The 10,928-nt window shown below is 40.5% G+C and overlaps 1 long non-coding RNA gene across 2 annotated transcripts in view; it reads right to left on the bottom strand.

The window, feature by feature from the left end:
* Positions 1–836: 836 nt before the first annotated feature.
* The window catches only part of LOC133092772 (uncharacterized), a 75,878-nt gene continuing 65,786 nt past the window's right edge, over positions 837–10,928 (bottom strand). The window contains exons 8-9 of one of the 2 annotated variants that reach the window (XR_009701143.1): positions 2,889–3,163; positions 837–2,645 (exon numbers count right to left, since the gene is read on the bottom strand). This is a non-coding gene — a long non-coding RNA (uncharacterized LOC133092772). The remainder of the gene's footprint in view (positions 2,646–2,888; positions 3,164–10,928) is intronic. The other variant, XR_009701141.1, reaches the window with a different exon arrangement.

Genomic DNA, 10,928 nt, shown 5'->3' with positions numbered 1-10,928 from the left:
CTGGTCGTTGAGTGAAGCTGGGTCTTGATGTTGAGATGGAGATCTCTGAGAGATTTTCGCCATTTGGTATTACGTGGAGCTGGGAGGTCTCTTGTGGACCAGTGTCCTGAAGTTGGCTCTCCCACCTCAGAGGCACAGCCCTGATGCCTGGCTGGAGCACCAAGAGCCTTTCATCCACACGGTTTTTGTGACAGTGGACAAACCACCTATCCCTTCTGTGCTTCAGTTTCCTTATCTTTTTCTCTGAATTCCTCTGGTTCTGACCGTCTGAAGACCTCACGAGTCGGAGACTGTGGTTCCCATGAACCCCAGGAGGGCTGAGTTATGCCTAGAAGTCTGAAATCTAAACACAATTCAGGGACATAGACTACACTGAGACTACTAAGGTTCTCTTTTATACTCAAGTAAATAAAACTTGGTGACAAAAAAAAAAAACCTTACAAGAGATGACTGGAAGTGAAAATATCTGTACAATGTATCACATTGGGAGGATCTCATTATCATGAAGAAACTAACTAAATATCATTTCCAATGATTTTTAATAACCAAAATTTACAAGATGAAGACAATATCCTCTATTATGGTTTTAAGTAGGACTCTCCCTCGTAGACACAACTTCTAGTTTCAGGAAAGCCTCAGCTTAAAAAATGCAGACTTTTCATCCCTACATAGGTGTCTATTCTATCCAGTTTCCCAAATTCCAGTCACTTACACACTGAAGACAAATCAATGTTAATTAATAGCTTCCTACTGACATTATAACTTAATATTTTCCAATGTGTTGACTCAGTTTCTTATTAATTTACTAATATTTTCCTTTATTTTTCTTTCAGTTCTATTGAGATATAATTGACATACAGTACTGTAGAAATGGTGGGTGTACAGCATAATGACATATATTGTAAAAGGATCAGCAAGCAATTTAAATTTTAAAAAATTTACTAAATACTTCATATGACAGTTTGGTAACCTCCATTTAAAACATAAGTTAAATTTACACAATTCATAACATTACATGAAATGGGCTGTGCTATTCTCAATATTATTTGGTGTTCTGAAATTTGTACATAAACCACAGCTGGGGAAGTGCTAATTCATGAGACAAATTCTGCTCCTTTCTTCTTTCTTTTACTCCAGTAGTCGCCTCTGAGCCGCGTTAGCCTCTAGGCTGAGTCTTCTGTGCCTTGGGGCAGGGCGGGTCACTCCCCTCAGAGGAGGAGACCAGAAGGTCCTCCTGGAGAACATGGACTGGGACACGGGTCAGTATCACCCAGGTTCCTCTAAGAGGTGAAACATCTGACTTGTAGGAGAAGGCTTCTTAGGAGGATGAAATGAAAGGTGTTCTGAACCTGGGGCCCTCCCCGCATCCCTTGTCTCATCATGAAGACAATTCTGAGGGGTTGGTCTGGAACATGCATCGATGGTGGAGGTTGGGGGACAGTGCAGGCCTGGATTGGGCTCAGGTGAGGTGAGTTGGGTAGAGGCTGGGAGTCAATGCTTAGCATTGGGGCAGGTGTCCTTATGGTCATTTGGTGTGCCTGTGTGAATCCAAGTCCAGTTGTACTGGGAAGAGGATAAAGGCTGTGGATAATTCCACAGATCAGGTCTCTGAGTATCCCCAGAGGATAAAAAGGACCTGAGTCTTACTTTTGTGGAGGGAGAGGGGAGGGTAGAGGGGAGGTTCTAGCAAAATTGGATGGAGTCCCAGGCAGATCTCTTGCCTGCTGCCTGAGTTTGGAGTCCTGGTCACATTTACGTTTGACATTCTCTGGTCTGCACATTGAGTCTACTTCAGGACATTTGAGTTGTGCTCTGTGGTTGGTGACACGGTCCAGACCAAATGTCTTGGTGGCAAGCTGGGGAACATCATAGGAGAAGCTCCCAGGCCTGTTGTCTGTCAGCTTGGCAATGATGTTTGAGCATTGACCAATGTGCTTCGGTGTAGGTTGTGAGGTTTAATGATATCCTCATCCTGTCCTTTAACTGGTCCACAAGTGGAGAGCAAAGAGCTCAGTACAGAGCTCGTGATGTAAGGCTGTGCATGGCAGATGGCCCTCATATCAAGTGTCTTGAGTGATGGATGACCTGTGAAAACAAGTACATTGACAAATTTTTTAGTGACTGTGTGCACAAATTTTTTAGTGACTGTGTGCAAATTTTTAGTGACTGTGTAATTGGCTTGGAAGGATGTTCGAGAAGACACCACAAATATAAAGTATATTTGAATTGCCTCTCAATCAAGAGAAAAAATAGAAGCAAACAAAAATATTTGGAACCTATGAAATTAAGTTTCACTGTAAAAGAAAAATGATCATTTTACATATGAAGAGGCACCCAACCTCAATGATGGTCAGGGGGAAATAAATTACAAAGCCAATGTAATAATTTTTCTTCTCTTATATAGAAAACATAAAGTGCCTTTGTAGCATCTCTTGTCAACATCAGTGGAAACAAGCCCTCTGATGTACTCTTGCAGGGAGTATACATGACTAATATCCCTTTTGAGGCAGTTGGTCCCCTCTTTTGCTTCTACACTTTCTGGACTTTAGGGGTTCTGTGGTGCTGATGTCTGTGTGATGATCTGGAGATTTGCTATGTCCTTCCACCTCTGGTCAATCTCCTTCAGGCATTGATAACTTGATTTCCTGAAGTAGAAGAAAAAAGGCAAAAAAAATCATATACACATTGAAACAAGACAGTGGAATAGAAGGACGTGGAGTTCAAAAAGAAAAAAAAAAACCAAACCACCAAATAGTTCTGTCTCATTACTTCAACCTCACGCTTCACCCCCAGACAAATCCCAACTCCTGGAAAACCGCTATGCAGAGGGAGCTGTCCTCTGGAGGTGGGGAGACTGTAAGGAAGGCGGCTAGAGGTGGGAACCTTACCAGCAGGAGATGTGGAGACCAGGTAACTTTTCAGAGCTCTTCCGGCCCAAAGAGTCCACCATCCTTTGGGGGGATGGGGCTTCATTAGGGGTAGGAGTGCCCACCTGGATCTGAAGATAGTGGTCCCACGCAGATGGGACCAGGAACTACAGGTCCAAGGAGGGCTCAATTGCTGCACCATCCTTCCCAGGTCCCTCTGTCCCAGGTCAGTCCAGCCTTGGGACCCAAGCCTGTTCATATTCTAGGGATGGGACAGCAGCCCGGGTCACTGAGGCCTGAGGGGAACATACGAGGCATTTTTTAAAATTTAATTTTTATTTTATATTGCAATTTAGTTGATTTACAATATTGTGTTGTTTTAGGTGTTCAGCAGGTTGATTCAGTTGCACATAGACATATATATGTTCTTTTTTCCTATTCTTCTCAATATAGGTTATTAAAGAGTGTTGGGTAGAGTTCCCTGTGCTAAACAGTAGGTCCTTGTTGATTATCAATTTCATATATATTCTGGCATATATGCTAATCCCACCTTCTCATTTGTCCCTTTCTGCTACCTTTCCCCTTTGGTAAACACATGTTTGTTTTTTAAGTCTATGAGCCGGATATTGTTTTATAAATTGATTCCTTTGTATCAGTGTTTGAATTAGACCTATAAGTGATATCATGTGATATTTCTCTTTCCTTTCTGACTTACTTCACTTAGTATGATCACTTCTAAGTCCATCCGTGTTGCTGCAAGTGGCATTATTTCAATTTTTATGGCTGAGCAATATTCCATCGTCTATATGTACTCCATCATCTTTGTCCATTCATTGGTCTGTGAACATTTTCTTTGCTTCCATGTCTTGGCCATTGAAAATACGGATGCTATGGACGTTGGGGAAGGTGGGTGTTTTCGAATGCTGGTTTTCTCTGGATATCTCCAAAGGAGTGGGATTGCTGGATCATCTGGTCTCTTTATTATTACTTTTTTAAGGAACCTCCATACTGTTGTTTATCGTGGCAGTTACCAGTTTCCATTTCCACCAGCAGCGTAGGCAGGTTCCCTTTTCTCCACGCTCTCTCTGGCTCTTATTGTTTGTAGACTTTTTGATGATGGCCACTGTGACTGGTCCGAGGTGATACCTCCTTGTAGTTTTGATATCCACTTCTCTGATAAGTAGGGATGGTAAGCACCTTGACTTGTGCTTTTTTTTTTTTCTTTTATTGGTGTGTGTAGAAGTTACCTCTTTAAATTGGCTTCTTCACAGTCGTCAGAGTTTTAAATTCTTTTTCCATTTCCTACCCAAGGACATTTCTTGAGGGCAGGTGTCATTTACAGCCCCCCAGGCTTTGTGAATATGAAATGCTCATAAGCACTGGGTTTAAAGCTGTCGTTGCGGTATCGGCCACAAGGTGGCAGGATTTCTTCATCCCCAAAGCTGGTTATTCTCGCAACAAGAACCTGAGAGAAAGTTGTGTTTCTGGGTGTAAATTCGAGTGGTATGGGGCTGAACAATCAACCAAGGAGACTTCCCTGGCGGTCCAGTGGTTAACACTCTGATCTTCCAGTATAGGGGCTCGGGTTCAATTTCTAGTCTGGGAAATTGGATCACCCATGCCACGTGGCCAAAAAAAAAAAGAAAAAGAAAAAAAGAGAAAGAGAAACAACCTAAGGAGTTGCGTCTCATTAATTCTTTGCCCTTACACTTCACCCCCGGGCAAATTCCAACCCCTGGGACACCATACTGCAGAGGGAGCTGTCCTCTGGAGGTGGGGAGACTGTAAGGAAGGAGGCTAGAGGTGGGAAACTCACCAGCAGGAAACCTGGAGACCAGCTGACTTTTCAGAGCTCTTCCAGCCTAGAGAGTCCACCGTCCTTTGGGTGCACTGGGCTTGGTTTAGGGGTAGGAGTGCCCACCTGGATCTGGAGATTGTGGTCCCATGCAGTCGGGACCAGGCACTACAGGTCCAAGGAGGGGTCATTTGCTGCACCATCCTTCCCAGCTCCCTCTGTCCCAGGTCAGTCCATCCTTGGGACCCATGCCGGCTGAGAGTCTAGAGACGCGACACAAGCGCAGGTCACCGAGGCCTGAGAGGGACGTAGGAGGCATTTCGTTTTTTAATTTGTTTTATTTTATATTGGAGTAGATTGATTAACAATGTTGTGCTGTTTTAGGTGTTCAGCAAGTTGATTCAGTTTTACATAGAAATATATCTGGGTTTTTTTTCCGATTCTTTTCCCATATAGTTTATTAAAGAGTGTTGGGTAGAGTTTCCTGTGGCATACAGTAGGTCTTTGTTGATTATCGATTTCACATATATTATGGGGAACATGCTAAACATGCTATACCTCATTTGTCCCTTTCCACCACCTTTCCACTTTGGTATCCATACGTTTGTTTTCTAAGTCTGTGAGGCCGTGTATGTTTTGTAAATTGGTTCCTTTGTATTAATGTCTGGTTTCCACCTTTAAGTCACATCATGTGATATTTCTCTTTCCTTTCTGACTTACTTCACTTAGTATGATCACCCCTAAGTCTGCCTGTGTTGCTTCAACTGGCATTATTTCATTTTTTTTTTTTTTTTTTTTAACAGCTGAGTAACATTCCATTGTCCCGCACCTGGGCGTATAAACAGCGAAAACCAGAATTTGAAAAACTTTCACCCCAACATTCACTGTAGCACTATTTACAATAGCCAAGACATGGAATCAACCAAAATGTCCATCAACAGATGAATGGATAGAGAAGAACTGGTACATGGACACAATAGAATATTATTCAGCCATAAAAATGAAGGAAATCATGCCATTTGCAGCAATACGGATGGATCTCAGACTACCATACTAAGTGAAGTAAGTCAGACAGAGCAGGACAAATATCATATGATATCCCTTATAGGTGGACTCTAAAAAGTGATACCAATGAACTAATTTCAAAAGAGAAACAGACTCAAAGACTTTGAAAATTAACTTATGGTTACTAAAGAGGAAAGGTGGGGGAATGGGATAAATTATGAGTTTGGGATTAAATATACATACTAAGACATATAAAATAGATAATCAACCAGAACCTATGGTAGAGCACAGAGTACTGTTCTCAACTCTCTGTAATAACCTATGTGGGAAAAGAATTAGAAGTTGAATAGACATACGTATATGTAGAAGTAAAGAAGTTGATGTTCACCTACAACAAACACAACACTGTAAATAAATGTTACTCCAATGACAATAAAAATTAAATTAAAATTTAAAAAAGGAAGAGATGAGACACAAGCTTTTGGGTGTCTGTTTTGGCATATGCGACTCTAATTTACAACTCAGGAACACGAATTCCAATGAAGCTGTGTTTCCCGGAGTAACCAGAGTAATAAGTGATACCAGTGAACTAATTTCAAAAAGAGAAACAGACGCAGAGACTTAGAAAACAAACTTATGGTTATCAAAGGGGAATGGCGGGGTGAAGGGATAATTTAGGAGGCTGGGAATAACATATACACACTAAAACAAACCAAATAAATAGATAACCAACAGGGACCAACAGTATAGCTCAAGAAACTCCACTCAACGCTCTGTAATAACCTGTATGAGAACAGAACCGAAAAATAATAGATATATGTACATGTATAACTGAATCAACTTGCTGTACACCTACAAAACATGTCAATAAACTTTACTCCAGTAAGAAATAAAAAAAATTAATAAAAAATAAGAAGCAATGATCACAAGCATATGGGTGTCTGTTCCGGCTAATTCTGGTCTAATTTACAATGCACAGAGGAGTGCAACTAAGGTTCTGGTTGCCCCAATAACCAGTGTTGGGCATGAGGAAATCCGGCCACCTTGTGGTCATTTTCTGCAACAGCACGTTAAAAATCAGGTCATTTGGGCAGTTAATATTCGCAAGGATTCCAGGGCTGTAAATGCCACCTGCCCTCAAGAAATGTCCTGTGGTAGCTAACGGAAAAAGAAGTTAAAGAGGGCAGCCTTTGAAGATGCCAATTCAAAAGGTAAGTTTTACTCTCACCATTTGAAAAAAAAAACACACATGAAAAGATGTTCAACATAGTTAGTTATTAGAGACGTGCAAATCAAAACTACAAAGAGGTATCACCTTGCACCAGTTAGAATGGCCATCACCAAAAAGTCTACAAACTGTAAATGCTAGCGAGGGAGTGGAGAAAAGGGAACCCTCCTACACTGTTGGTGGGAATGTAAACGGGTCACAGCCACTAGGGAGAACAGTATGGCGGTTCCTTAACAAGCTAAAAATAGAGCTACCCTATGATCCGGCAGTCCCACTCCAGGGCGTGTATCAGGAGAAAACCAGAATTTGAAAAACATGCACCCCAACGTTCACTGCCACACTAGTTACAACAGCCAAGGCATGGAATCAACCAAAATGTCCATCGACAGATGAATCAATAAGGAAGAAGTGGTACATAGAGACAAATGAATATTATTCGCCATGAAAAAGAATGAAATAATGCCATAGCAGCAACGTGGATAGACCTAGAGACGATCACACTAAGTGAAGTAAGTCACATAGAGACAAAAAAATGTCATATGATATCACATAGTGGTAGAATCAAATAAGTGAACCAAGGAACTAATTTGTAAAAGAGAAACAGACACAGATTTAGAAAAACAACTTATGGTTACCAAAGGAGAATGTTGGGGGGAAGGGATAAATTAGGAGGTTGAGATGTACATAAACACACTAATACAAATGAAATAGCTAATCAACAGGGACCAACTTTATAGTTCAGGGAACTCTACTCGACACTCTTTAATAACCTATTGGGAACAGAATCCAGAAAAGAATAGATAAATGTATATGTATAACTGAATCAACTTGCTGTACACCTACAAATCACAGCATTGTAATTAAACTTTACTCCAGGAAAGAAACAAAAATTAAATTAAAAAAAAAAAACAAGAAGCGATTATCACAGGCATTTGGGTGTATGTTCTGGTTAATTCCCCTGTAATTTACCATGCACAGAGGAGTGCAACTAAGGCTCTGGTTGCCCCAGTAACCAGCGTTGGGCATGAAGAAATCCTTCCACCACCCTGTGGTCATTTTCTTTAACAGCAAGTTAAAAACCAGGTCATTTAGGCACTTCATATTCACAAGCACTCCGGGGCTATAAATGACACCTGCCCTCAAGAAATGTCCTGGGGTAGGTAATTGAAAAAGCAGTCAAAGAGGGCAGCCTTTCAAGATGCCAATTTCAATAGGTAAATTTTACTCTCACCATTAAAAAAAATAAAAAACACGTGAAAATTTGTTCAACATAGCTAATTATTAGAGACACGCAAATCGAAATCTCAATGAGGTTTCACCTCGCACCAGCCAGAATGGCCATCAACAAAAAGTCTACGAACTGTAAATGCTGGCAAGGGCGTGGAGAAAAGGCAAGCCTCCTACACTGTTGGTGGGACTGTAAACTGGTCAGAGCCACTGTGGAGAACAGTATGAAGGTTCCTTAACAAGCTAAAAATAGAGCTAGCATATGATCCGGCAGTCCCACTCCTGGGCGTATACCTGGAGAAAACCAGAATTCGAAAAACATGCACCCCAACGTTCACTGCCACACTAGTTACAACAGCCAAGGCATGGAAGCAACCAAGCTGTCCGTCGAAAGATGAATCAATAAAGAAGTGGTACATAGAGATTATAGAATATTACTCAGCCATAAAATAGACTGAAATAATGCCATTTGCAGCAACATAGTATAATCATCCCTAGGTCCATCTGTGTGAAGTAATTCAGATAGAGAAAGACAAATATCATATGATATCACTTATAGGTGGAATCTAAAAATTAATACCAATGAGCTGATTTACAAAAGACAGACTCACAGACTTTGAAAACATATTTATGTTTACCAAAGAGGAAAGGTGGGGTAAAGGGATAAATTAGGTGGTTGGGATTAAATATACATACTAAGACATACAAAATAGGTAATCAAAAAGAACTACTGTATAACACAGGGAACTCTGCTCAACATTCTGTAATAACCTATGTGGGATAAGAATTCAAAAATGAATAGACATATGTATATGTAGAACTGAAGAAGTTGATGTTCACCTACAAGGAACACAACATTGTAAATCAACATTACTCCAACAAAAAATAAAAATTAAATTAAATTAAAATTAAAAAATAAGTAATGAGACACAAGCTTTTGGGTGTTTGTTCTGGTACAGTTGACTCTAATTTACAACCCAGGAACGTGAATCCCACGAAAGCTCTGGTTGCCTGAGTAACCAGAGTTGGTCATGAAGAAATGCTGCCACCTTGTGGCCCTTCTCCATAACAGCAAGTTAAAAACCAGTGCTTCTGGGCATATAGCACTCACAAGTACTGCGGGGCTGTAAATGAACTTGCCCGGAAGAAATGTCTTGGGGCAGGCAATCGAAAATCAGTTCAAAAGAGGACAGACTTTGAAAGCCAATTTCAACAGGTAAATATTACTCACACTGTAAAAAAAAAAAAAAAGCACGTGCAAAGACACTAAACGTCACTAATAATGAGAGACATGTAAGTCAAAACTACAAGGAGGTATCACATTGCACCTGTCAGAATGGCCATCATCAAAAAGTCTGCAAACAATAAATGCTGGATAGGGAACCTCCTATGCTGTTGGTGGGAATGTAAACTGGTCACAGCCACTATGGAGGTTCCTTAACAAGCTAAAAATCGAGCTACCTATGATCCAGCAGTCCCACTCCTGGGCATATAGCCAGAGAAAACCAGAATTTGAAAAGACACTTGCTCCCCGACTTTCACTGCAACACTATTTACAATAGCCAAGACAAGGAAGCAACCAAAATGTTCATCAACAGATGAATGGCTAAAGAAGAAGTGGCGCATGGGCACAATAGAATATTATTCAGCCATAAAAAAATAATGAACTACTGCCATTTGCAGCAACACGGGTCAACCTAGAGATGATCATACTAAGTGAAGTAAGTCAGAGAAAGACAAATATCATATATCACTTATAGGTGGAATCTAGTAAGTGATAAAAAATGAACTAATTTGCAAAAGAGAAGCAGACTCAAAGACTTAGAAAACAAGCATACAGTTAACAAAGCGGACTGGTGGGGGGAAGGAATAAATTAGGAGGTTGGGATTAACATATACACACTAATACAAATCAAATAGATAATCACCAGGGACTAACTGTATAGATCAGGGAACTCTGCTCAACACTCTGTAATATCCTATATGGGTACACAATCTGAAAAAGAATGGATATATGTATACATATAACTGAGTCAACTTACTGTACACCTACAAAACACAGCATTGTAAATAAACTTTACTCCAATAAAAATTAAATATAAAAAAAAAGATGTAATGAGACAAGTTTTGGGGTGTTTTTTCTGGCACATTCCACTCTATTTTATAACCCAGGAACTCAAGTTTCACTGTGGTTCTTGCGCCCCCAGGAACCAGAGTTGGGTATGAAGAAATCCTTCCACCTTGTGGCCATTTACTGTAACAGCAAGTTTAAAACCAGTGCTTTTGGGCCCTTTAATATTCACAAAGACTTCAGGGTTGTAAATGACAGGCGCCCCCAATAAATGTCCTGGGGTAGGTAATGGAAAAACAATTCAAAACAGGGCAGACTTTCAAGAGGCCAATTTCATGAGGTAAATTTTACTCACACTGGTTTTTTTTTTAAAAAGCACATGAAAAGATGTTCAACATCACTAATTATTAGAGACATGCAAATCAAAACTACAACGAGTTATCACCTCCCACCAGTCAGAATGGCCATCATCAAAAAGTCTACAAACAATAAATGCTGCAGAGGACCTGGAGAAAAGGGTACCTTCCTATGCTGTTAGTGGAATGTAACCTGGTAACAGCCACTATCAAGAAGAGTATGGAGGTTCCTTAAAAAACTAAAAATAGAGCTAGTATATGATCTGGCAGTCCCACTCCTGGGCGTATATCGGGAGAAAACCAGAACTCGAAAGGACATATTGTCCCCAACGTTCATTGCAGCACTATTTACAATAGCCAAGACATGGAATCAACCAAA

This window comes from Eubalaena glacialis, chromosome 5, assembly GCF_028564815.1.
Source record: "Eubalaena glacialis isolate mEubGla1 chromosome 5, mEubGla1.1.hap2.+ XY, whole genome shotgun sequence".
In the NCBI taxonomy this organism is placed as follows: Eukaryota; Metazoa; Chordata; class Mammalia; order Artiodactyla; family Balaenidae; genus Eubalaena; species Eubalaena glacialis.
This window is presented reverse-complemented; position numbering and strand designations above follow the sequence as displayed.